Here is a 27,302-nt window from a genome sequence, read left to right as displayed (position 1 = left end):
ATTCTCTTATGGTAGACCAATTTAGGAACAGTCACACTACTGACAAACCCATTATTTCTTGGAGTTTTGTTATTACCTAATCCTCAATGGATACATATGTTCACTATTGAAGTATCTCATTTTGTCTGAGTTTTTCCTTCACGAAGCCTTGAAACTCTAGCAATAATAATTCGAAAAGCACACTGACACATAATTGTACAATTGTTTTGATCATATTAATGCATACCCCAAATACATATATGATGCTACAATGAGTCACAATATGTCAAGAATGATAAATATTAATGTATCATCCATATCAATGATCACTATAACTATTTGATACACCTTAAATAATACATTTTTGTGTATCATATTCACATCACTAGTCTGATATGTTTTATAAAAATGAGTACTACCCTCACATTAGAGATACCAAATGTATAATATATCACTTTCTGCCCATTTGTTGTATGTATCACTCACAATCCACTACATTTATTTACTACATTTTAATGTCTAACATATATAAACACATTCACTCATAATGATTCATATCATACCGCTGAAACATCTGTAGAGATAACAAATACAAAATTAAGTATACGCTATTTAAAATTTAGAACTTATCTATATCATAAATGTCATATCAATATTAATTAATCATCATAAACAAAAGCAATTATTACCATGTTACATATGTTAATGATAATAATGTAACATAAAAGACTAGAAATAAAAAATCAAATACTCTCAAACTTTTTTGTATCATCTCTCTTTACTTTAAAATTTAAATTGTGCTTTATTTTATATTTCTTCACTAGGAAATTGCCTGCGCTTCAAGCGACTTTCTTATTTGAAAATTTGGTTGACTCTTTTTTTTTTTGTAGTTTTAGTGTAGTAGTTAAATAAGTGTTAAAATTTAATATTTTAAGATACACCTATGTAATGTCGCGGTGTATTAGGTTGTTCTGGAGTTTTAAAATGTCGTTGCTTGAATGAGGTGTTCACATCCTGGTGACTAGGGCTAGGTAGCATATAACGGTATGAGCAAAAATGTGGATCGACATATGGCACATAAACAACACAACTTTTATAGACATGTACATATTTAGTATGGAAAGTTATTTTGGCAATAGATAAAACTAAATCCGCTACCATAACGGACATCAACAACATATGATATATAATTAGCCACTGTTGGACATGTAAAGTTTCACAAATAACAAAATAGACACTACTTGATCAAACTAATAATATTAATATCCGTAGAATAGAAAAAGACACTACTTTGTCGTTTATATGGTGTCTACATCACTCTCTTCGTTGTCGTCTATGAATAAGTTTCTTCTCTTCTAAGACTTTCTTGAATAAACTCTTCTGTTTGAAATTGAAGTCTCGTATTCATAAGGAATTTCTTTTGAGTATCCTGTATTTGATCCTCCCATATTACAGTCTATTTGTTTAGTTGAATCTTCTACTTTGCCTTCTAGTCTTTGTTTATGTGATGTTGCATTCTCATTCTTCATCCGACACACACACTTTTTTTACTGTATAGTTTTACCACCCCTATTTCACATTAAAAATGCTCAGTTTAAGTTTGAAGACCAAGTCCATCCTTCATATACTGCAAATATGGGACTGTACATCAGTCTCACTTTCGGAAATATGTTAACCAACTTGTGAGCAAAAGTATCAATAAGTTTCTCCGCAACCCCATCAAGGACCAAAGCAGTCTTCCAACCAATGTCCTTGACCTTTATGTGTATCTTAAACCTATGTATGCGTAAAACACATTAGAGTTCCTTTGAATGTATGTTGTGGCTACAATGTTAGTTGCTTCCTTACCTACCATATGTAAAAATGAAGGTCTGTGTATATCCATATATATATATATATATATATATATATATATATATATGTATAATAGTAGCATGCTGATTCAAGCCTTGTGCTTATGATGTAAAGGGTTTATTATAGTACTTACCTCTATGTACGTAATATAGTTAGAATCTACTAACTCTACAATAGTCAACCAATTTTAAAACATAGCTTCTGCAATGGGAACGTTACTTGCATTTTCACTCTCAATAGTATGTACATCAACTGACTTCATTTAGAACTGATGGAGCAACGGGGTTATGTTGTCCTTTTTAAGATTAAAATAAATTGTGCTTGTTGCGGTGGTGGCAAAAGTCAGTTCACCTATTATGAAAAAAACAAAATTATATGTCAATGTCCTAAATATGTGAATATTAAAAGTTTCCAGTAAGTTGAGAAGAAATAGTTACCTCTGAATTCATTTAGAGTAGTAGTAGTAATGATCAAAATGTATGGTCCCAAGTGGATGGGATATACGTAAGAGTAAAATACTTTACCCTGATCCACCCACAAAGTTATTCCTGCTTTGATAGTCATTTACTAACTAAATGATAATTATATGTAGCTTCTTTGTTATGAATGAATTTGAATATAATGTAATTGAGGAAAGAATATTACGGATCAATAAGACTGCATATGTCGGGTTTCTTCCACTTTGAACTTATACTCTCCATATAACCGATTACAAGTAAGCATCAAACTACATCTACATGTTAAGGAGGGATATTATTTACTGTATACGTTGGAGACCGTGTGTAACATAAAGGCCGGAATGGATGTGCCTGATAGGACAATGTTGTTGTCGACCCTAGAGCGAATTATTACTGCTTGGATACCATTTACAAGGATTTAAACAATATCAACCTTTAGTTTTTGGATGGAAGTTATCCGCAAAAATGTTATTTATAAATTTGAATACACTGATATGTATTCACCAGTTATTTCTGAAACTTTGAAGTTTCTCATAATGATTGCATAACCTTTGCTCAACTTTTCTCGAAACTTGTTAATTTGATTCTTCCAGATTACCGTGTTCATCAAAGTCCCCTGTTAGAAGTAAATGTGCAAGAAAGTTTGGAATAACCAAATTCATAATGTTTTATAAACGGAATATGAACGATGCAGTACCTTCTCGAAAAGGGAGTAGATACTTGTTGTTTCCAATTCTTAAAAGGCGTCGCTCCGTATATAAGTTGTGTCGCTGTTGAGACGGTGTGATTGTTGGGGCTGAGGCAACACTAGAATGTTTGTGTTGTTTGGGTTGAAATGTAGTTAAATGTAGGGGTTCTTAAAGGAAAGGGTATTTTTGGAAATATTTTAAATTAAAAGGGTTTTATGGATGGTGGTGGCACCAATTAGGCGGCACTAAGCTTTTCCTATATATATATAGTAGTTCTTGGGAACGTATATTGCACGTTCGTCCCATACAATTATATAAAATTTAATTATTATATAGAAAATGTTGAAATTAAAAAAATACTTTTATCCATTTATATTTTATTCATTCAATAAAATTCATATTAATCAAATAGTACATTGACCATCAAGCGAATAATATTGAAAACTAATTAAGATACTACACATTCTAATAATATGAATATATCTATATGAATTATCCTTCATAATATCTCATTAGCCTCAATAATAAATTTTCTAAGGAGAAAAATCGACTGCAAGCAAAATAAATAAATGAAAAATGTGATTTTTATTAATGAAACATTGTGACAACCATTCAGTTCTTCTCTTGATTCTATCTCCTAAGTTTCTCCATGATTGTAGATTCTTCAATGAAGTATTTCTCGAATTTTTTGATGATGTAGACCTCCCTGAGATGTTGTGTATCTCCGGGACGTCCGAAAGCGCTTCGTCGTTTCAAGTCGATCGCTGTAAAGAACTCTATTGACCACTCCTTCAAAGAGCTGTGAGATTGATGTTGTATCTTTCTCCAATTTGCTTAGTTCTTTATGAAGAGTTTTCTTGATTCCCCTAGAATGTAATGTACATCCCCTATTTATAGTTGTAGGGGGTGGACAAGGTTGCATATGATTGGCTAAAGGATGTCGTTTTGACACTTTGCTCATTGTGATTCATTCTTGTATTTGACAGGGACTACCACCTCATTTCGACATGTGGCGTCACTTTCTTGGTTACGGATGACTAGTATTTGTGACACGTGTCATGGGTTTGGGATTCAAGGTTAAATGGACCTTGGATTTGAATTTAATTAGATGGACTTAATCATTTGTAAAGCCCAAATTAATTATTCATCCAAAATGAATTTGGATGTAATTCGAATTTTGTATGAATTTGAATCAATAGAATCTATGTGTCTACAAATGCCCCTTACTTCAAGACTTGTCAACGTGGAGGCTTGCCGAAGTTTGGCGACAACACTTGAAGTAGTCATGAATGTGTTTTTTTTTATACTTGTCAACGTGTAGGCTTGCCAAATTTCAACGAGATTTTATGTCTTCATGAATATGTTTTCATTTTTTCGAGACTTATCTACGTGTAGGCCTGCCGAATTTGACAGTTAAAGTTGGAGTCTTCATTAATTCATTTTTGAGACGTCAAGAGTAGTTGTTTCTTGTTGTCATATTCTAACTGGGCCACCAACAATAATTTTCTTGTAGTAGCGTAAAGAATTATTTTTAAAAAAACATCTTGCTCGACAACCACATGGACCTTCTATATCGATTTCAAAAATATAGGTCTAGTGGGTAGTAGCACTTGATAATTTCCTTGTTTATCACCCTCTTCCGGGAAAATGGTAAACTTTAAGTGAGTTGCCTGATAAATTTGCTTTTTTTACTGAAGAGTTGTCGACATGGACAATGTTCTTTGGTGGATCTGCACGCCGAGATGAAGCAGGGGCAGGAGTGGTATTGATACCTGCAGAACAAATAATTTTACCATTCTCATTTGTTCTAGGTGAAACATGTTCCAACAATGCTGCAGAATACCAAGATTTGATTGTGGGACTTGAAATTGTATTTGACCTAATTTATACAATTTATGTGTCTACACTCCCATATCAGCAAGAAAATGATAAAAGAAAGAAAATATTACAAAATACATTTAAAAATGAATATAAAGGTCATAAATTAGTAATTTTAGCACTAATAAAAATAGACTTATAACTTTCATGATTTCATAGAAGTTTAAATTAAAGAAGTATAAATCGGTAAAGAATACAAAAAAATTAAACAAATAAAAACAAATACAATATTCATATCCTTCTAAGACTGTAATTATAACAATATTTCTACTAAAAATAAACACATAAGGAATAGTGTTCTTTATGATACCTCCTCTCCTATAACCAATCAAAATTCAAAAGTCTTAATAATGATCCAAGTTCTTAACTCCTAATGAATGATACATAGCATATAAAATTTAAAATAATTGAAAATCCAAAAAGAGCAAGAAAAAGTTCAATGATTTCTTGACCACATAGATATGTCCGTCAGTTGGACTTCCTAAATGTTAATAGTTAATATTTTTATTTATTACCAAAAAAATTTCCAATTGTAAAATACTAAAAAGAAATTCTAAAGGTTGAATATTTGTGGAATATGAAAACAAATCCACCACATTGAATTGAATGAACTAATGATTCATTTTAATGAAATATTATTAATATATAGGTAAATTTACTTTTTAATACCAATAATAAAAAGATTGCTGTTTAATTAAATACTCAAATGTCTATTCAACCTATAAAAGATAATTTGTAATTCAACTTTTTTATCATCCCAATTATAGTATATATATATATATATGGGGTAAATGACAATAACCTTGAAAGAAATTCTGTTTATCAATTAAAAACTAAAATGAAATAGGGAAATAGAAGTTAACACAAGAATGAGCGAAATATGACACAATAAGAGTATTATTATTGTTCAACAAAAATTCATGTATTTATAAACAGTTTAAATAACATCTAAAATGGTAAAGATAAAACTATGATAAAAAATATCATTCTACTTAGGATAGGAACAAATATTAATATTTCAAAAAAAATTTACCTGAAAAATTACCTAATGATTCACATCAACAGGAGGCAATTGGTAAAGAACAATTACATTTCCATGATGCTTATATAGATCTAGAGATTTGTAGGTTAAGATGAAAAGTTGAAGATTTATTTAATTTAATTTTCAGAAGTTAGTGATCATAGATATGAGGAAGAGGAAAGATTAATTATTTTTCCTTATAGTTCAATACATTTAAATACAGTAATTATAGATAAAGGATAAAAAAAAATTAATTCATTTAACCACATAAATTATAGTGAAATAATAAAGAATCAAGGATAAACACTTTGATTATCTAATTTTTTAAAAATAAAAACGCTTTATCTAATTAACAAATTTAATTCATTTAAACACAAGTGCCCTTAAAAGAATTAGAAAAGTCTGTCCATTTCTTGCTGGTAAGGACTACTTATTGGGTTGAAGATCATAAAAAGTTGTATATTCAAGAAGCAATAAGACTTTATGGGGTTTCGGTCTCCATTATTTCAATAGAGGTGCACAGTTTATTGCAAAGTTCTGGAAATCCTTCCAGAAAGGTTTGGGTTCAAAAGTGAATTTGAGCACTTCTTTTCATCCTCACACGGATACACAAGTAGAACATGCTATCCAGACCTAAGAAGATATGTTTAGAGCTTGTGTAATCAACTTCAAGGGAAATTGGGATGATCATCAACCTCTCATTGAGTACGCTTACAACAATAGTTATCATTCAAGAATTCAAATGGCTCAATATGAAGCTCTTTATGGAAGAAGGTGCAGATCTCCTATTGTGTGGTTCGAAAATTGCAAAGCAGGGTTGATAGGACAAGATTTAGTTCACCAAGCTATAGAGAAATTCAAATTTATTCAAGAGAGGTTGAAAACAACACAAAGTAGCCAAAAGTCCTACACAGACGTTAGGAGGAGGCTTTTGATGTTTGAGGTTGATGATTGGGTGTATCTGAAGATTTCACTTATGTAAGGAGTGATGAGATTTGGTAAAAAGGTGAAACTTAGTCCCCGATATATTGAACCATATAGAATCTCCAAAAGAGTGGTAAATGTGGCTTATCAATTGGAGCTACCCCAAGAGTTAGCAGTAGTTCATCCGGTATTCCATATTTCTATATTGAAGAAGTTTTTGGGTGATCTTCCATTGATAATACCAACAAAGTATGTTGGGATTAAGGATTTCGTATCCTATAAAAAAATTCCAATGCAGATTTTGGATCATCAAGTTCATATGTTGAGGAAAAAGGAAGTGTTTTCAGTCAATGTCCTTTAGAGGAACCAATTCATTGGAGAAGTGACTTGGGAAGCTGAGAATGAAATGAAGAAGATATATTCACATATCTTTTGAATCCGTAGAGAATGCAGATCAAGGTTCTAAATTCTCTTCATATCACTTTATAAGATTGTGTATATGCATGTTATTACATGCTTTTGTTTGTGAGTGCTGAAATGATGTTACTACCTTTAGCTTAGTGAAAGAATTCTCATTCGAGGACGAATGTTCCCAAGGGGGAGATATTGTAATATCTCGTATTTAGAATTAACTATGTTTAAGATCACAAAAATAAGAATCATCAAATTTGAAAATAAGTAAGGAAATCTGGATAATTTTCCAAATTTCAAAAGTCAGTTTTAGTCATTTTCGAATGACCATAACTTCATGCTCAGGAGGTGTTTTAGTGATTTATTTATATGAATAGAGATCACGTCGGAATATCTTAACAACGATGCCATGTTTGAACACTTTTGAGGTCGTATGAGGGAGATATGACTTTCAGAAGTTTGGTTGTAAGGCAGAGGAAATCCCAAATCTGGATTTGTTAAGGGTGTTTTGGTCTTTTCCTAAATCAATTATTAATTTCTTTTTAAGGGTAATAAATTAGGGTCTAAGCTGATCCCAATAAGTTTTAACAATTAGAAAATAAGTTAGGGCTTTGAAAGAAAGGAGAAAAGAGGAGAATGGAGAAGAAGACGCAAGAACGCGAAGAATTCATTGCGTGGATTTCGCGGGGTGATCCCTTTCAGGTATGTGGGATATTTTTTGTTGGGTTACTTCAGCCACACATCATTTTGTTTCATTTCAGCAAAATTGATGATTTATTTCATGTTAGGAGTTAAGTTCTTGAAAGAACGTTTGATTTCATGTTGATTGGATTGTTGGCGGTCAATGTTGATTAGATACTTGTTAATTAGAGTTATTTTTAGTTGAATTCAGTAGTTATTGATAGTACCAATGGTCCCAATCATTAAGTGAAAGATGAAGGAAGTTTTGGAGAGTGTAGAGATGGAAAACGAGTTGAAAATTTTGTTTGACGCACCGAGATAGAGGAAGGTGCGACGCGCCTGCAATGCATCAGAAATTTGACTTACTCAACAAAGGCTTGGCGTGAAATGCCACTAGTGCGCCAGAATCAGGCCTCAATCAACTAAGGCTGGCGCGGCGCTCCTCCAGTACGGTCGACCCGACGTTTTTCGTCCAGTTTTTTTTGTCAAGCCCTTTAAGGTCCTTCCAAGGTACATCCTCCAATGAATTCTAATCACTTCAAATGATCTCTAAATACCTAGAAATCATCCAGGAACTCAAACTTAAAACATGAATACATAGTCCATTAAAGGAAAGTCAATATCAATGTCAAGGAAGTTAAGAGTCAAGTAGAAAGTTAAGAAGTAAGTTAAAGGTAATTTATTAAAGGTTTTAAAGAGTCTTATTTAAACATTTTAACTTTGTTTTATGACTCAAGTTTCAAGTCAAGAAAGAGTAAAGAGTTGAGTGAAATTCTCAAAAGTTATAAAGGAACTTTGTATTCTAAGAATTAAGTTCCAATTGAGCAAAGAGTATAAATTTGAGTTCAGTTCTGAAGAGAAATAAGGGAACTAAGTACCTCAGAGCTTAAACTAAAATGTTTTTAAACTTTTGAGAAAGAAAGGAAGCTAGACTTCAACAGAGCCTATGGATTGTTTTAATAGAAGAAAGGGGAAATTATCATTTCCAAAAGATCTTTTTAAAAGCGCTATGTTTTGAGCACTTATCTCAAATAATAGAATCATTATGTTTTAAAAAACATAAGAGCCAATATATGTGTGTGTGTGTGTGTGTGTGTGTTTGTGTGTGTGTGTGTTTATATATATATGTGTGTGTGTGTGTGTATATATATGTGTGTGTGTGTGTGTGTGTGTGTGTGTGTGTATATATATATATGTGTGTGTGTGTGTGTATATATATGTGTGTGTGTGTGTGTGTGTGTGTGTGTGTGTATATATATATATGTGTGTGTGTGTGTGTATATATATGTGTGTGTGTGTGTGTGTGTGTGTGTGTGTGTATATATATATATGTGTGTGTGTGTGTGTATATATATGTGTGTGTGTGTGTGTGTGTGTGTGTGTGTGTATATATATATATGTGTGTGTGTGTGTGTATATATATGTGTGTGTGTGTGTGTGTGTGTGTGTGTGTGTATATATATATATGTGTGTGTGTGTGTGTATATATATGTGTGTGTGTGTGTGTGTGTGTGTGTGTGTGTATATATATATATGTGTGTGTGTGTGTGTATATATATGTGTGTGTGTGTGTGTGTGTGTGTGTGTGTGTATATATATATATGTGTGTGTGTGTGTGTATATATATGTGTGTGTGTGTGTGTGTGTGTGTGTGTGTGTATATATATATATGTGTGTGTGTGTGTGTATATATATGTGTGTGTGTGTGTGTGTGTGTGTGTGTGTGTATATATATATATGTGTGTGTGTGTGTGTATATATATGTGTGTGTGTGTGTGTGTGTGTGTGTGTGTGTATATATATATATGTGTGTGTGTGTGTGTATATATATGTGTGTGTGTGTGTGTGTGTGTGTGTGTGTGTATATATATATATGTGTGTGTGTGTGTGTATATATATGTGTGTGTGTGTGTGTGTGTGTGTGTGTGTGTATATATATATATGTGTGTGTGTGTGTGTATATATATGTGTGTGTGTGTGTGTGTGTGTGTGTGTGTGTATATATATATATGTGTGTGTGTGTGTGTATATATATGTGTGTGTGTGTGTGTGTGTGTGTGTGTGTGTATATATATATATGTGTGTGTGTGTGTGTATATATATGTGTGTGTGTGTGTGTGTGTGTGTGTGTGTGTATATATATATATGTGTGTGTGTGTGTGTATATATATGTGTGTGTGTGTGTGTGTGTGTGTGTGTGTGTATATATATATATGTGTGTGTGTGTGTGTATATATATGTGTGTGTGTGTGTGTGTGTGTGTGTGTGTGTATATATATATATGTGTGTGTGTGTGTGTATATATATGTGTGTGTGTGTGTGTGTGTGTGTGTGTGTGTATATATATATATGTGTGTGTGTGTGTGTATATATATGTGTGTGTGTGTGTGTGTGTGTGTGTGTGTGTATATATATATATGTGTGTGTGTGTGTGTATATATATGTGTGTGTGTGTGTGTGTGTGTGTGTGTGTGTATATATATATATGTGTGTGTGTGTGTGTATATATATGTGTGTGTGTGTGTGTGTGTGTGTGTGTGTGTATATATATATATGTGTGTGTGTGTGTGTATATATATGTGTGTGTGTGTGTGTGTGTGTGTGTGTGTGTATATATATATATGTGTGTGTGTGTGTGTATATATATGTGTGTGTGTGTGTGTGTGTGTGTGTGTGTGTATATATATATATGTGTGTGTGTGTGTGTATATATATGTGTGTGTGTGTGTGTGTGTGTGTGTGTGTGTATATATATATATGTGTGTGTGTGTGTGTATATATATGTGTGTGTGTGTGTGTGTGTGTGTGTGTGTGTATATATATATATGTGTGTGTGTGTGTGTATATATATGTGTGTGTGTGTGTGTGTGTGTGTGTGTGTGTATATATATATATGTGTGTGTGTGTGTGTATATATATGTGTGTGTGTGTGTGTGTGTGTGTGTGTGTGTATATATATATATGTGTGTGTGTGTGTGTATATATATGTGTGTGTGTGTGTGTGTGTGTGTGTGTGTGTATATATATATATGTGTGTGTGTGTGTGTATATATATGTGTGTGTGTGTGTGTGTGTGTGTGTGTGTGTATATATATATATGTGTGTGTGTGTGTGTGTGTGTGTGTGTGTGTGTGTTTATATATATATGTGTGTGTGTGTGTGTATATATATGTGTGTGTGTGTGTGTGTGTGTTTGTGTGTGTGTGTGTGGGTGTGTGTGTATATATATATATGTGTGTGTGTGTGTGTGTGTGTGTGTGTGTGTGTGTGTGTGTGTGTGTGTGTGTGTGTGTGTGTGTGTGTATATATACATACATATATATATATATATTGAGCACTAATGTAGGGATACGAGTTTAGAGTAACTCAATTCGCCATGTAAACCATGCAGCCATCATTGGTAGAAAAGGATCATAATTTTTAGATAAACCCTTTTTATAGTTTACTAGTGGATTCATTAGGCAGTTCAGGCCTATACTCTGGCAAAGGTAGGATGGTCGGGCAGCCTGGGCCGAGTAGCGTTATTTCATCACTATAGCTTTTAAGTGATGGTTGTCTATATAGAGAATATACCATTGAAGTATTTTATTTTCACATACATAAATTATTTGTATTTTTACATACACCTCAGATATTATTTGTATACATTCAGAGTTTACAACATGCTTTTTGTTATTATTTCTTTATATTGCAATCACTTTTAAACTGTGTATTTAGAATATGAGTAAGTAGATCATGATTTTAGCAGAGCAAAGGTAAGTGTTTCTTCTTTCAACTTTTCAAGCGTAAGTGTTGTTTAACTTTTTAACTCGCATACTATTACATTCCATGTACTAATACCAATTAGCCTGCATCGTTTTATTATACAGACGCAGGTAACCAGGATCAAGATGCAGCGCACCGTTGGTTCTCTTAGCACTCCACAACCACTTGGTGAGCCTCCTGTCTTTCCGGGGGAGATCCCTTTTATTGATTTTCTAGAATAGTAGCTCAGATTGCAATTAATTTACTTGTTTTGACACAAGTGCCATTTTGGCAAAATTAATTTATTAAGTATTTGTTTTTAAATATGCTTAATTCTTGTTAAAGTTGAGTTTAGTCTTCCGATGAGTTAAGTAAGCCAGGGCAAGAGTTTGTTTGTGGCCGGAAATGGTCTCCGAATGTCGGCCACGTCGATGGTGTAGGTATATATAAAGTCATTCAACATGACACTAGAAATTCTGCCAGACTCTCCAGGTATTTCACTTTATCAATCTATACTATTGCTATCAAGAATTTAGGTGCCCTTTGTTCTACCGACGGATATAGAAGACAAGTTACAAATAAACTTAATTTTTTTAAAGAAAATCAATAATGGGTACTGATCTCTGCCGTATATAAATAAACTTCAAGAAAAAGTCGCCTTTTGTATTACTTCTTTTACTGTCGATTATAATTATCCGTCAACAAAACCTTGCCTTTTGAATTGCTGACCTAATTAGTTAATGGTTTCTGGAAGCCTAATTAAGTTAGTTAAGAACATATATAAGGACCCTAACCTAATTAGACTAACCTAATCTCCCATAATTCACTAACCCAAATTCTCTTCCTTCTCTGTTCTTTCACTCTCTAGTTGAAGAACTCCATTGAAGACCAAGATAGGGGTGGGTTCAAGGGCTGAAAAGGGTAGAATTTCATCATCAACTTGTAAGGTATGCTATTCCTTTCACCTTTGAGACCTCTTTGCTCAAAGGGTTCCATCAAATTGACTTCAGAAGTTAGGTTTTCCAGTGGGTCTTTTCCAATCTCAAAATTTATCTCATGAATTGATTTGTTTATGATTTATTTTGAATATTATGAATAGATTAACATGTTTTTTAACTTAATTGTGTTAATTCTTGATGGATTGGTCTAGTTTGTAGAAGATGACCTATTCCCCTTAGCCTTAGGTTATGATCTTGATATGAATTCTGTAATGTTGGTTCAATTGAATTTGTTATCGGTTGATTACTACTAGATGATGATACTGTATCAACTATGAATATATTAGGGTGAATTATATTACTATCATTCTATTTCTTGAGTAATTGATCTATATTATGACTTTGACCTAAGTCTCTTGTCTTAAACTTTGAACTAGAGATCGATTGTGATGTAGTGATTCAATTAACCTTGTTATCATGTTGGTTATTGTTTTGTGATGATATTACACCCTTATTGTGTTGAGTTAAGTTTGATGATAAGACCTTGATGATGGATTATGAAGAAGTCTTGGTAAGTCTTGTGATCCCTACTCTTAACTTCTATAATGGTTAATTGTGGTTAAGTGATGATGTGGTACTGAAGTATGTCTGATGTTAAGATTGATAGGGTAGGTATGATGTTAATTTGAAATATCTTGACTATGGTTTGTGAGGTGTTGTCTAAGATTTAAATATTATAAGGATGGTTATAACTTACCAATGCGTCTTATCATGATGTGAATCTGTTAAAATGCTTAGCTCACTTATATGGATTGTAATGAAAGGACAATACTCATGCAATTCTTATTGAGATATGATGATGATGTTGATATAAGGGATAGAACCTATGACCTACATTAAGCTATGATTATTAATAATGGTACTAAAGAAATTTCAAAAAGGGACTCTAACTTAGCACTGAGTGAACTAGAGTGAGGAGTGTCCTTTCCCACATGAAAAATGTAGGATCACTAATGTACTCTTGAGATTTGAGACTCCAATGCATGCATAATAAGGAGGGTACTAACTATATCTCCTAGTTCTTGATCTATGTTGCCCCCCGTAGGAATACTAGCTAGTGGATCCACGAAGTTGTTATATTCATGTTTTGGTACTACCTTGGTAAGTAGTATGCCTTGTTCTGGTGTAGTATTCCATGACACCGGATTCCAGATTAGCTCATGTGGTCTATGTCGGTTAAGGAAAGTTGTTCCCATAAGGTAAAATTAACTAAAGGATTGAACTCTAACTAGGGTGACCTAAGGGGTTTAGCTTAGTCTAGACAGGGGTATGAGACTCTACCTATATATTGCACTAGTTAGACTTAAGGGAAGTCTTAGGAGGATGTTCTTATGTGTGTATATGCTTATAAATGTATATGATATGTAAATGATGATCTTACATGTAAATTACACTATGTGATGTTGATTTACTATAATGACCATGTACTTGGTCTCTATTGCTAAAGTACGATATTATGTACACTTAATTTAATATTATGTGAAGTTGGACATTGGCTATGGTTCTTGGTAGGTTTACTTAATTACGTAAGGTTATAGGGCTTTGCTTAGTCATTCCACAAGTGTATTAAAAAGGGGGATGAGTAATGGTCCTTCTTTAATTATGTTGAAATATACTCTTAGTCATGCTTGTGCTATTATAACTTGATTATAGAGTTACTTTGACTATGTGTTCAATTATGTGATGTGCATGCTGCCTTGACTAGACTCTGTTTTGTTGGTCTTGTGATGTACATGCCTATAATTTAATGAATATGTTTTATTTATTGGTATGGTCTTCTTGAATGTGCATAAGGCTTTTCAAAGTAAATTTCATACCTTTATGATTTGTCCCGTTTCTTATCATGATTTCATGATATGTTAGCATATGGTCTCATACTTAGTACAAGTGGTGTACTTACCCCATTTTCTCCCTTTTCCCCAACATTTTAAGTTCCGGTTATTAAAGGGCTTTTGTGACGACATTGAAGAATGACTTGGAACTCTCATTCATCCAAGTTGGGTAGGTCCTCACATTACGAGGGCAATGCCTATATACACATTATGAAGTTGTTTTAGTTTTTAAGACTCTTATATTCTTTCCTTTTCTTGGAGTACTAAACATTGTATGACCTATACGTGGTCTTATTATATTGATGTATGGGCTACTCCCAAATTAATACACTATTGGTAGATGGTAATGAGATGAGGCATGTTTTTGAGACTTTCTTATATTATATTATATATATATCCACGTTTAGCTCAGGTTATTTGAGGTCAGTTAATAGTAGCTCCACAATAAGACTCTAGTGCATTTGACTAGCTTTTCAATATTTTAGTATTCAGTCTAAGCATTTTAATAATTAGTGTTTCCTTATTAAATTCAGATCAGTTCATTTCAATGTATTTCAGTATTTACATTATGTTCAGATGCGTCATTTGTCAGTAATCCTTGTTCAACTTACATATTATTTTTTAGTTATATTCTTATCTTGCATTCTCCGTACATTCCAAGTACTGACGCATACTCAGAGCTACATCCTTTAATGATGCATGTTCAGGTACTCAGCATTCAGATCAAGCATATATTTCGTTCCCGATCCATACTCAACAACATTAGGGGTGAGTCCTCACACTTTGACGACAATAGACATGTTTTCCATTTCAGTCTTTTATTTCTGTTTATGTTTTTCATGGGACATGTCCCAACAAATCGAGTTTGTTAGAGACTTTCTTAGATATAGTTTTTTATTTAGCTTTAGCATTTGAGTGATAGTTTAGTATCACTTAACATTTAGAAGTTTATTATATATTAAGATTTGTATGGGTATTTCCCATCTATCAGTTATCTCATAATTTAAGTTGTTGCATAGTATCCTGTGTTCAGTATTTATAGTATGCTTATGATATGCCAGCTCAGGATTAGCTTGTGGTCACTCGTGATCCTAGATCTCGTGTTTACGCAAAGGGGATAGCCGCAACGCGTGTCACTTTTCGATCAATAAATACAAAGATTCATGAATAAAATTGGTAAATCTTAATATTTCTTGTTTTTACTAAGACAAAATGTCTTATGAAATTATTTTTAGAAAGAACCAAATAGAGATCATTAATTTAGTAATAGATACTACTAAAAGTATTGAATGAGCTATGGGATTTGTCAGTAATCCTAACTAATCGATCACTAATAACCTCCTTGCTAATTCATGAATTTTTTTTTGCGTTAATCCATAGCTAAAAAAATTAGCATGATATTTTATTGTTCAGCTATGAAATTTTATCCATCTTAATTCCTTATTTTGTTGTAGGTTAATATACTCTTAGACAAATATCTCATCAAGGATTAACGACAACTTTAAGATCAATATTTACTCGATAAAAACAAAGATGTGGTTAATTTCATAAATTTTCATATAATTCTGACCTTCCCACTAAGATCATATAACTATGGAAATTTCGTGAAAAAGTAATCAGAAAATGCCTACCTAATTAACTTACACAAAGTCATGTAGCTGAAAAATCCAACTTTAATTTTTCACTCTACATAAATAATCTATTTGTTCTTTACTCATTTTTGCTTGTCTACTTGAGACTATGTTTTCATTATATCATTAAATTGAGCTTAGAAACTGCAATCTAATCTTATAGTTCCAATATAACCATTCTTAAGCTACATAAATGTTTAATTACTAATCCTAAACTTTAGGCTCTACACCCTGCATGTTCTTTTTATCATGAATTTAGGTTATTTTTATCTGACTTGAATCATCATAAATTCTAACTTATGTGAAAGAGAGAGACATGACGTACTAGGAATTGGATCAATAGGCTCAGGGGTACGCTCCTTATTCGCCGGAAGAGAATCCGCTATTTGACAAATATATTGATCTAGTCAGGTAACCAAGCGAAAAAAGGGATTTTCTTGAAGCATGAATTATTATGACCATCAATCCTCCATTTATTTGTTACGAGATTAGAGAGAATTTTCTCTTGCACTAGGGACTAGAAAGTCATCTCTCTCTCCTTCACTTAAAACACAACCTATGATGATTCAAGTCAGACAAAAAAAAGCTAAACTTAATGATAAAAAGACCATGTAGGGTGTAGAGCCTTAAGTCTAGGATTTGTATTTAAACATTGATGTAGGTTGAGAATGATTATATTATATAAGATTGAATTTTATTCATGACTTAGGTCAAGGTCCTCAGCATTAAGATCACGCATAGATCAATTCCCAATCCATACTCAACAACATTAGTGGTGAGTCCTCATACATTGACGATAATGGACATGTTTATTTATTTTTTTGGTGTGATGAGGACATGTCCCAACAACTCTATTTAGTTAGAGACTTTTTTAAGCATAGTTTTAGATTTAACTTTAGGTTTTAACACTTAGAATTTGAATATATATTCAGATCAGTATTGGGTATTTCCCATCTTCCAATTATCTCTTGATTTAAGCTTCAGCATAGTATCTTTTATTCAGGTGTTTTAGTATGCTTAAAATATGTCTGTTTAGGGTTAGCTTGGGGTCACTCGTGATCCTAGGGCTCGTGTTTATGCCAAGGGGTATAGGCCTTGGGGCGTGGTACCTGTCCCATCAATACACACAAATATTCATGAATAAAATGGGTTAATCTTATTATTTCTACTTTTTACTAAGATAAAATGCCTTCATAACTTATTTTTAGAAAGAACCAAATAGAGATCATTAATTTAGTTATCGATACATCTAAAAACATTAAATAGCTATGGAATTATTTGTAATCGCTAACTAAATCATGATTAAAAGCTCCTTGCAAATTCATGAATATTTTTTTTTGGTCTAATCTATAGCTAAATAATATTATCATGAAATTTTATTGTTCAGCTATGAAATTCCATCCATTGGAATTACCTATTTTCTAGTAGACTAATATTCTCTTAGACCAATAGCTCATAAAGGATAAATGGCAAATTTAAGATCAATACATACCTCGAAAAAATAATGATGTGGTTAATTTCATAAATAGTCATATAATTATTATTTTCCCACTAAAATCATAACACTATGGAAATTTCATTAAAAAGTAATAAAAAATGTGTAACTAATTAACTAACACAAAATCATTTTGATGAAAAATCCAACTTTAATTTTTCACTCTACATCAATAATCTAACATTTTTTTGTTTACTCGTTTTCTCTTTTCTAATTGAGACAGTGTTTTCATTATACCAATTTATTGACCTTGGAGACAACAATCCAATCTTTAGTTACAAAATAATCATTCTTAAGCTACATCAGTACTAACCCTAAACATTAGGCTCTACAACCTACATTCTTTTTATCATACATTTTAGTTATTTTTGTATGTCTTGAATCATCATGGATTGTGATTTATGTGAAGAGAGATACATGACTAACTAGGAATTGGTTCAATTGGCTCAGGGGCATACCCCCGTATCGGCAACAAAATAATCCCCTCTTTGACACATATATTTCTCTAGTCTCATAACCAAGCAAAAAAAGGGATTCTCTTAAAGCATGAATTCTTCTGTACAGGAATCCACCTTTGATTTGTTACGGGACTAGAGCGAATCTTTCTTGCACTAGGGTCTAATATATGTGCGGAAGAGTGTATTCACTTACAGCATGTAGAGGGCATGCCCTTGAGCCTATGGATTCAATTCCTAGAAAGTCATGTCTCTTTCCTTTTCTAAAAACACAACCTATGATGATTCAAGTCCGACAAAAATAACTAAATTTCATTTTAAAAAGAGAATGTAAGTTGTAGAGCCTAAAATCTACGCTTAGTACTTAAACATTGACGTAGCTTAAGAATGATTATATAATAAATATTGAATTGTGGGCTAATCTGAATCTAACTAAAGAAAGAATACCTATATAATGAAAACACCATGTCAAGTAGAAAAGAAAAAAGAGTAAACATGGATATATATTATTTTTATACATAATAATATTCTACAATATTTCCACGATACTCCTTATATTCCACATTAAGTGTAATTTATAAGGCAAAAGACACCTATTAAGAAAAATTCATCAAACTTAGAAAAAAAGAGGAGGAAATAGGCGACCAAAACCCTTCCAAGAATGCAACATATTTTCTTCAGTTTTTGCCGCAAAATTGAAGGATTTTTTCATTGATTTCGTCAGCAAGAAACGGGATTTCACTAGTGGGTTCCTTTCACCGATTAGGTCCGTAGAATTCAGTTAGATTCTTGATTTATGTATCTTGCTTAAACCTAAAGTTTGTAAAACCTTAGATATTAGTTGTGATTTAGTTACTAGAGTATTCCTAATTAGATTATCTTGTTTTTGTCGAATCTTTGCTTACTTTTTTGCGTGATACTCATAACCCTAGTAGTGTAGATTCTTTAAGTTTATGAATGATCCATGCAAGGTCAATTAAAAACGTATACATGCATCGTTTTTTGAATGTTACATTATCAGTTTATCATTGTTATATTCTCAGATTTTCATGTTAGCATTTGAGCTATTCAATGTTTCAGTTATGTATGTTACATATACATATTCAGTTTGGAGTACGCTTAGAACCGAGTGGGCTAGGTTTTAGTATACCCTCATAGTCCTAGAACTGCATACCCCCGTAGGCTAAGTCCTCTCTATGGGCATTAGCATTAGTGATCACGCCATAAACGCCTCTATACCCTTGGCAAGGTATATCGGTTCCTTCGATGTGGTGTGTGCATTTGACATCATGGATAACTCATGTGGTGGTTCTGTCGGTTATTAATGGCTCCCATAGTCAGACACTAATGTATTTGACCAGTTTTTCAGTTATACTTCAATATTCAGTCTCATCATGTTCTATTTGCAATAATTCATGTGTAATCCTTATTGAATGATTTTTCCTGATTTCAAATCAAAAGTACTAAAATCAAAATTTTGAGCATACACTCATAAAATGTAATGAAGGGAATTGTTTCCTTGTTCTAGTTTGAAGCAAAGGAGTCTTTATGGAAAAAGTTAAATTAGGATAATTGTTAGCCTCTATATCGAGTTGTTGTAGATCAATCCATTATTTTGGTCTTATAGTTGTTAGATGGATAAATTGAGCTGGTTGGATAGGATATTTGTACAACTATTGGTTACCGTTTTGGTTCATAATTATGACTTGATCATCTTTTTTTCCTGGTGAGCAGTTTGAAAATCTAAAGAGAAATTATGATAAACCATTAAAATTAGTCATGTCACGAGCAAAAAATTTACCAAAAGAATTCCCAACATCATTTAATGAAGTCTCCAAGTATAACTTAGGAGCTACAACATTGTCAGTTTTATTAATATTACAACTTCTTCAAACCGCACTTGTATCCCAATCATGATCACCCATTATAAATCTATATAAAATGATATCTACTTAGATGTAAAAAATAAAAATGAGCTGATAAACAAAAGTAATAATGTTTTCTTATAAATTAGAGAGAGGAAGTAGATGATCAAAGAAACGTTTAGTGGGTACTACATTATAAATGAAAGGTTAAGATGAAGAAAATTTAACCAATTTCAAAATATATAGATAAAATTAAAGGGCTATCTACCTATCCCGGCGCATCCATATTTAATTTACAGTTAATGCTCAATAAATATTTTTTTTCTATTTTAGAATAAGTGGGAATAGAAACAAGAGAGATGTCAAAGATTATAATGTGTACCTTTTGTTTAAGATCATACATCTCATATATTATTGTAACAACTCGAGAGCACCCCCTAATCGTAACATAAGGTATTCAATCTAAAAGATATCTTACACAAGCCCTTAGAATTCATTCATCAAATAGGCATTAGAAAATATGGATGAATTTAAATATTTCATTAAAACATACTTCGAAAGGTATTCCATAAGAGCGGAAGTCTTTCTAACATTATTGTCTCAAACCGTCTATGAATGAAATGAATAGAAGTCATTGGACACAGACACATAAAGTCTAAAATATAAAAGTAAATGTCATAAAGGTAAATAGATATTGTCCTCGAAGCAATGAGGACTGAGAAAGATCTTCAATCTTCTAAAGTTTTAAAACGCTAGCCTCCAATAGCAACTTAAAGCTCCAACCCTACATTTGGTTAGATGTAGGAAATATGTGTTAGTACAGAAGTACTAAGTATGGAAACTACAATAACATCATAAGAGTTAGTCAACATAATACATAATCGTAATTTGATACTTCAACCATTTGTCTTTTATACTCAAGTGAACTATGTCCCAAGCCACCTCCACGTATACTTGTGCAAGTCAATGGTAGCATCCCATACTACTACCTAAGCTAAGCACCTCTTTGGTAATTCTTGGTCATAGACCTCATTCATACTTAAGTAGAGCACTATACCCCTAGGTCACCTCAAGTCACACTTGTGCAATGCATTTGGGGTTTCCTTTCTACTTCACACACTAAGCATATCTTGAAGTCACCTATTCATGTTTTACTCCCTCTTAAGTGTCACTGAGGATCTAATTTCATATTTTACAAGGAACTATCATCTTAAGTCAATCTTTACATGGAAGGAAACTATAGCCACTACCCAAGCTAGCCATACTTCATAAGATGACATTTCATAAGTAACTTCAAGTCATACTTGTGTCATGTATGAATGACATACCATTTTTCCATTCATGCTAAATACTCATTTAGGCTAGCTTACTCAATGCTAACTAACTTTCATACAAGTATATCAAGAACATCATACTATCATACTATACATAAATATTATGGAAAACATAATATCATTAGATCCAACTATCATAGGAAGGTTATAAAAATACCTACCTAGCCACCATGAATCCACTCATCAATATGTAATCTATCCATAGGGTATTATAATTCGCCTAAGTTACCATGAGTAATCTAGCACAACCTATTCTATGAATTGCACCTTTAATGCAAGCAAAGCTGCCATTAGGACAGTATAAATCATCTATCCTCAAACTACCATGAAATTGGCCTAACCAAGTCAAGCTATCATAAGGCATTCTAATCATTCCTCAATTCCAAGATACCATGGGAATCACCATCCCCAATCTTCCGTAAGATTTACTATCTTAAGATACAACGAGATTTACTATCTCAAGTTACCATGAGACTTACCATCTCAAGCGTCCAACCTTGGTCTTATTTTAGTAAGCCAGGCTTTACATGAAGGAAACACAATTTTAAACATCAAGCTATTCTAGTCTAGCTTTCTTTGATTCATTTAAGATTATTAGGTAAACCTAGAATCATTCTATTTGAGAGAACTTTCTTCTCTTAGCCTGTATATGAAGAATCTAGGAGAAGCATTTTTTCTCATATAGAAGTATGATAGTATGATATTGTTGATAGACTAGTATGAAAAATCGTTCATATTGATTAAGATAGCGTATATAAGTACTAAGTGTGAATGGTAGAATGAGATGTCATTCATACATGGCACAAGTGTAACCTGAAGCTACTTATGAAATAATCTCTTATGAAGTATACCTACCTTGGGTAGTGGGTATAGTTTCCTTCCATTTTAAGATTGACTTAAGATTATAGTTGCTTGTCAAATATTAAAGTAGGCCCTTAGTGACACTTCTAAGGGGGTAACACGTGAATAGGGTGACTTCATGATATGCTTAGTGTGTGAGGAAGAATGGGATGCCCCACATGCATTGGACAAGTGTGCCTTGAGTTTTCCTAGGGGTATAGTTCTCTACTTAAGTATGAAGGTGGGATATAACCAAGAATAGTGAAAGAGAGATACTTAGCTTGGGTAGTAGTATGGTATACTCCTTATCCTTGCACAAGTATACTTAACGGTGGCTTGGGACGTAGTTCACTTGAGTATACTGGACAAATGGTTGAAGTATGAAATTATGATTATGTCTAACGTTGAATTTTGATGATATGCTTCTTATGTTATTAACTCTTATGCTTCTGTCTCATGTTGTGTAACCATTTCAGATGCTCCTATAATGTTATGTTAGCTTCCATACTTAGTACCTTTTGACTAACGCATATTGCCTACATTCTAACCAAATGTAGGGTTGGATCTTTAAGTTTCTCTTTGAGGGTAGAGTTTCAGGAATTTAGAAGATTGAAGATCTTTGTCAGTCCTCGGGTCATTGAGGACAATATCCATTTACATTCATACCATTTACATTTATGTTTTAGACTTTATATGGGCTGTGACCCATGACTTTATTCATTTCATTCATAGATGGTTTGACACAATATGTGAGGAAGACTTCCTCTTTTATGAAATACTTTTCGAGTTATGTTTTAAATTCTTCCATATTTTCTAATGAATGTGATTAATGAATGCTAAGGGCTTGTATAAGATCTCTTCGAAATCGAATATGCCATGTTACGACTAGGTGGTGCTCTTGATTCATTACAATATGATATGAGATGTATGATATTAAACAAAATGTACGTGTTACTATCATTGACTTCTCTTTTGTTGATAATTTCACTCACTCTAAAGTAGAAAAAAATATTTATTGTGCATAAACTATAAAGCAAATGTGGATGCGCCGGATAGGTAGATAGACATTTAATTTTCTCTATATACTTTCGAAATTAATTCACTTTTCTTCATCTCAACTTTGAGTTATAATGTCATACCCACTAAACGTTTCTTTGATCATCTACTTCCTCCATTACAAAACCCCTCTTTGGATCATTTTTCTCTCTCTCTAGTTTGGTAAAAAACATCATTAGTTTCTCATATAAGTTCATTTTTTTATTTTTTTACATTTAACTAGATATCGTTTTATATAGATTTAAAACTAATGATCATGACTGGGATATAGGTGCGGTCATAAGAAGTTAAAATATTAATAAACCTGACAATGTTGTAGCTCCGAAGTTATACTTGGACTTCTTTAAATGTGTTTTGAATTCTTTTAATGACCTTTTTGCTCCTGGCATGACTAATTTAATGGTTTATCTGAAATTTTCTCTTTAGAATTTGATAACTGCTCACTAGGAAAAACCAGATGATCAAGTCATAATCATGAAACAAAATCGTAATCAACAATTGTTATTACATCCTATTCAACCATCTCAATTTATCCAACAAACCTATTTTCCTCCATCAACAACTACAGTAGTTTGTGTTCCACCAACAACTACAACAACAAAAGAATTGATTGATCTACAACAACTCGATATAGGGGCTAACAATTATTCTATATTTAATTTTTTCTATGGAGACTCCTTTAATTCAAACTAGAACTAGGTATCCATTCACATCGTTACGGTTTACGTGTGTATATTTAAAATTTTGATTTTAGTACATCTGATTTGAAATTCGAAAAAATCATTCAATAAGGATTACGCATGAATTATTGCATATGACTCAAAATTTTGATTTTATCACTTTTGTTTGAAAGAGGAAAAATCATGGTTCTTTGAGACTTATTTCTCCAGTCCCATAACCATGTGAAAAAAGGGATTCTCTTGAAGCATGAATTCTTCTGCCCATGAACCCTTCTTTGCTTTGTTACGGGACTAGAGCAATATATTCTTGCGCTAGGGTCTAATATATGTGTCAAAGAGACTATTATCTTGCAACGGATACGGGGAAGTCCCTTGAGCCTATGATTCGATTTCTAGAAAGTCATGTCTCTCTCCTTTACTTAAAAAACAACCTATGATGATTCAAGTCAGACAAAATCAGCTAAACTTCATGGAAAAAAGAATGTGTACGATGTAGAGCGTAAAGTCTAGGATTAGTATTTAAACATTGATATAACTTAAGAATGATTAATTCATATAAGATTAAATTGTAGTATAATCCCAATCAAACCAAAGAAAACATGACTATATACTAAAAAAAGCATCCTAATTAGTAGAAGAGAAAAAAGTGTAAACATCGAGTTATATTATTTTGGCAAAAGGGTCTAGTGAACCCTTGTACTTGTGTAAGTTTTTATTGTGAACCCTTCTACTTATACATTTGTCATCTGGACCCCTGAACCAATCTACACTCAACATCTTAAAAACGTTTTCTGACTTCGCCTCCTTTGTGGCAGATACAACCAAGGGGCGTGTGATATACACACCTGAGGAGAGTGAAATGTGGTTAAAAGGGTCTAATAGCCACATTAGGGTTTTATAAAGTCTTCATTCCCATTCACATTTAACACCATTATTGAAAAATTTAAGCTTTTTTCTTTCCTCTTTTTTGATCTTCTTTCTCCAAATTTCTTGTCCGTTTATTTTATCGTTTAAATCCTCTTTTATTTCTATGCGATTCCAGTTAATTGTTTGCTACTTTTGGTGGTTAATCCTATTGTAGTTTTCTACATCATCACGAAAGTTGTTTTTCTTAGAATCCTATCATCCTGAAACATGTAATTGAGAGCATAAAAATAGAATTTCCAAAAAAAATTCAAGAAAATCAGTATAATCAATTAAAAACCTAAAAGTTAAAAAAAGAGATAAATAGAAGACGAATTCTATACTAAACAACATACAAATACAAAACTAAGTCACAAAATTTATATACCTAAACTAAAAATCAAATAAAATCAACAAAAATACTCAAGAAATTTTGTGGGATTGAAGAAAAAAATGAGAAAGAAAAAATGTAGGTATAGATAGCCTCACATAGATAGATGTCTACGACGATGTTAACACACTGTGCTTATTTTATTTTGATGAAAACAAAGATGAATTCCTTGATTGGTTCTCTTGTATTTTCTTCAATGAAAAGAGTGGTGTAAGGACGATGAAAGAGAAATGAAATAAGATTGTGGGGTAAGTGGTGGGTTTGGTGGCAAAAGGTAAATAAAAATCATAAATGTATTAATTAAATAGTATAAAAATGTCAAGATGAAATCAAGTGGTATATATATACACGTGTTATTTTATAATTATTTGTAAAATTACGTGTCACACATTTGTGGTACACTCACAATCTAAGGGTAAAAAAAGGTGTTTAATATGTTGAGTTTAGTTGGGTTCAAGGGTCCAGATGACAAATGAGTAGGTAGAAAGGTTCACAATACAAACTCATACAAGTACAAGGGTCCACCAAACCATTTTACCTAGTATTTTTACATATAATATTATTCTATAATCTTTTCATTATACTCCTTATATTCCCATATTAAGTGTAATTCTTAAGGCAAAGCACACCTATTAAGAATAATATTAAATAGCATAGGGTAAATCACAATTTCAACTATTGCCTTTTGTGATATTATAAATACTAGTTTTTGGACACGTGTTTTGCACGTGTGTTCGTAGATACGCTAGAATGACTAAATTGTAATGAAAACATATAGTGTGTAAACAACATGCAATGAATAATATAATACAGGAATTATAAATAAATATTTAATAATATAACCTTAAAACACCAATGAGGGGCACATTTTGATGTTTCGAATTAATTCTTTTTAAGCAATCTACTATAACTTTTAAACTTTGGTCAATCGATAGCAAACTTTTAATAAAGTCACAATGGCTAATTTGAGCTCAAACAAGTATTTGGACTTACGAATGCATAGAAAACAAAATTAAGATGTCTAATAGAGACGAAAAAAACACAGAAAAAATATAGAAGGAAAAAAAAATACAATGTAAACATTCTTCATAAGAGGTTGATCAATAATAATGTAGGTTAATAAATAAATACAAAATTAGTACATAACATTTCGAGTTCTTATTGACTCTTTCTTCCATATCCTATCAAATTCAAGAGTCTTCTTCATGATATACATCGATAACATAAACTATTTGAACATACATCAATTTGAAAATGTCTTAGTTTTTAAAAAGTAGCTTATCGATTATGAAATTGAAATCTAAATAAAAAATAATATTAAAATAGAAGTAAATATAAATTATAAACAAAAAAAGATATCTAGCAAAATTATGGTTGAATAATCATTAAAGCTACAAAAATCTCACTTAAAAGAATGAGTTACTCTATCAATAACCATCAATTTTTTGTACGTGTTCCTACAATCCACATTAATAAAAGAAGTAGAAAAACATATTGTGATAATGTATGAAATGATTTAATATGAATAAGAAAAAATGATATTTTACATGGCAAAATGTAATATGCATATATAATATTCCAAATAAATTCAAGAATTCATAAAACAGCAAACCAATTCATAAAATAGTCATCTAAAGTGATAATGATGAAAGTAGGATAAAAAATATCACTATCAAAATCTTATATAATATAATTATAGTTAAACAAAATAAATAACATAAATGGTACCTAAAAATCCCCAAAATAATCTCATCAAAAGGAGGTAATTGGTGAACAAAAAATATTCCTCCATTAGTTAGAGATTTATATAAAAGCGGCTTACGAGCCTCACCATTTAGTTTTTTTTAAAAAAAATATTTATAGGAATTATAAATGGAGACCATAACTTTACCTCTACAATTGATATTACGATAAGAAACTAAAGACTATTAATGTCATTAACTCATAACTAAGTATTATTAATAATTAAAAGAGAAGACGAAAAGTTGAAGAATTTGTATATCTAATAAAATAATCATGATCTTATACATGGGGAGATGGAGGGTTGCTCTTTTTACTAACCAATTTAAGATTTTAATTTAATCATAGTAATTAAAAATAGAGAATAAAACATTAATCAAATTATTTAGACGTTTAAAATCTCAAAAAAAAAAGAATATATATATATATATATATATATATAT

The sequence above is a fragment of the Solanum pennellii genome, chromosome 4 (assembly GCF_001406875.1).
Source record: "Solanum pennellii chromosome 4, SPENNV200".
Lineage (NCBI taxonomy): Eukaryota > Viridiplantae > Streptophyta > Magnoliopsida > Solanales > Solanaceae > Solanum > Solanum pennellii.
Note: the sequence above shows the minus strand (reverse complement) of the source record.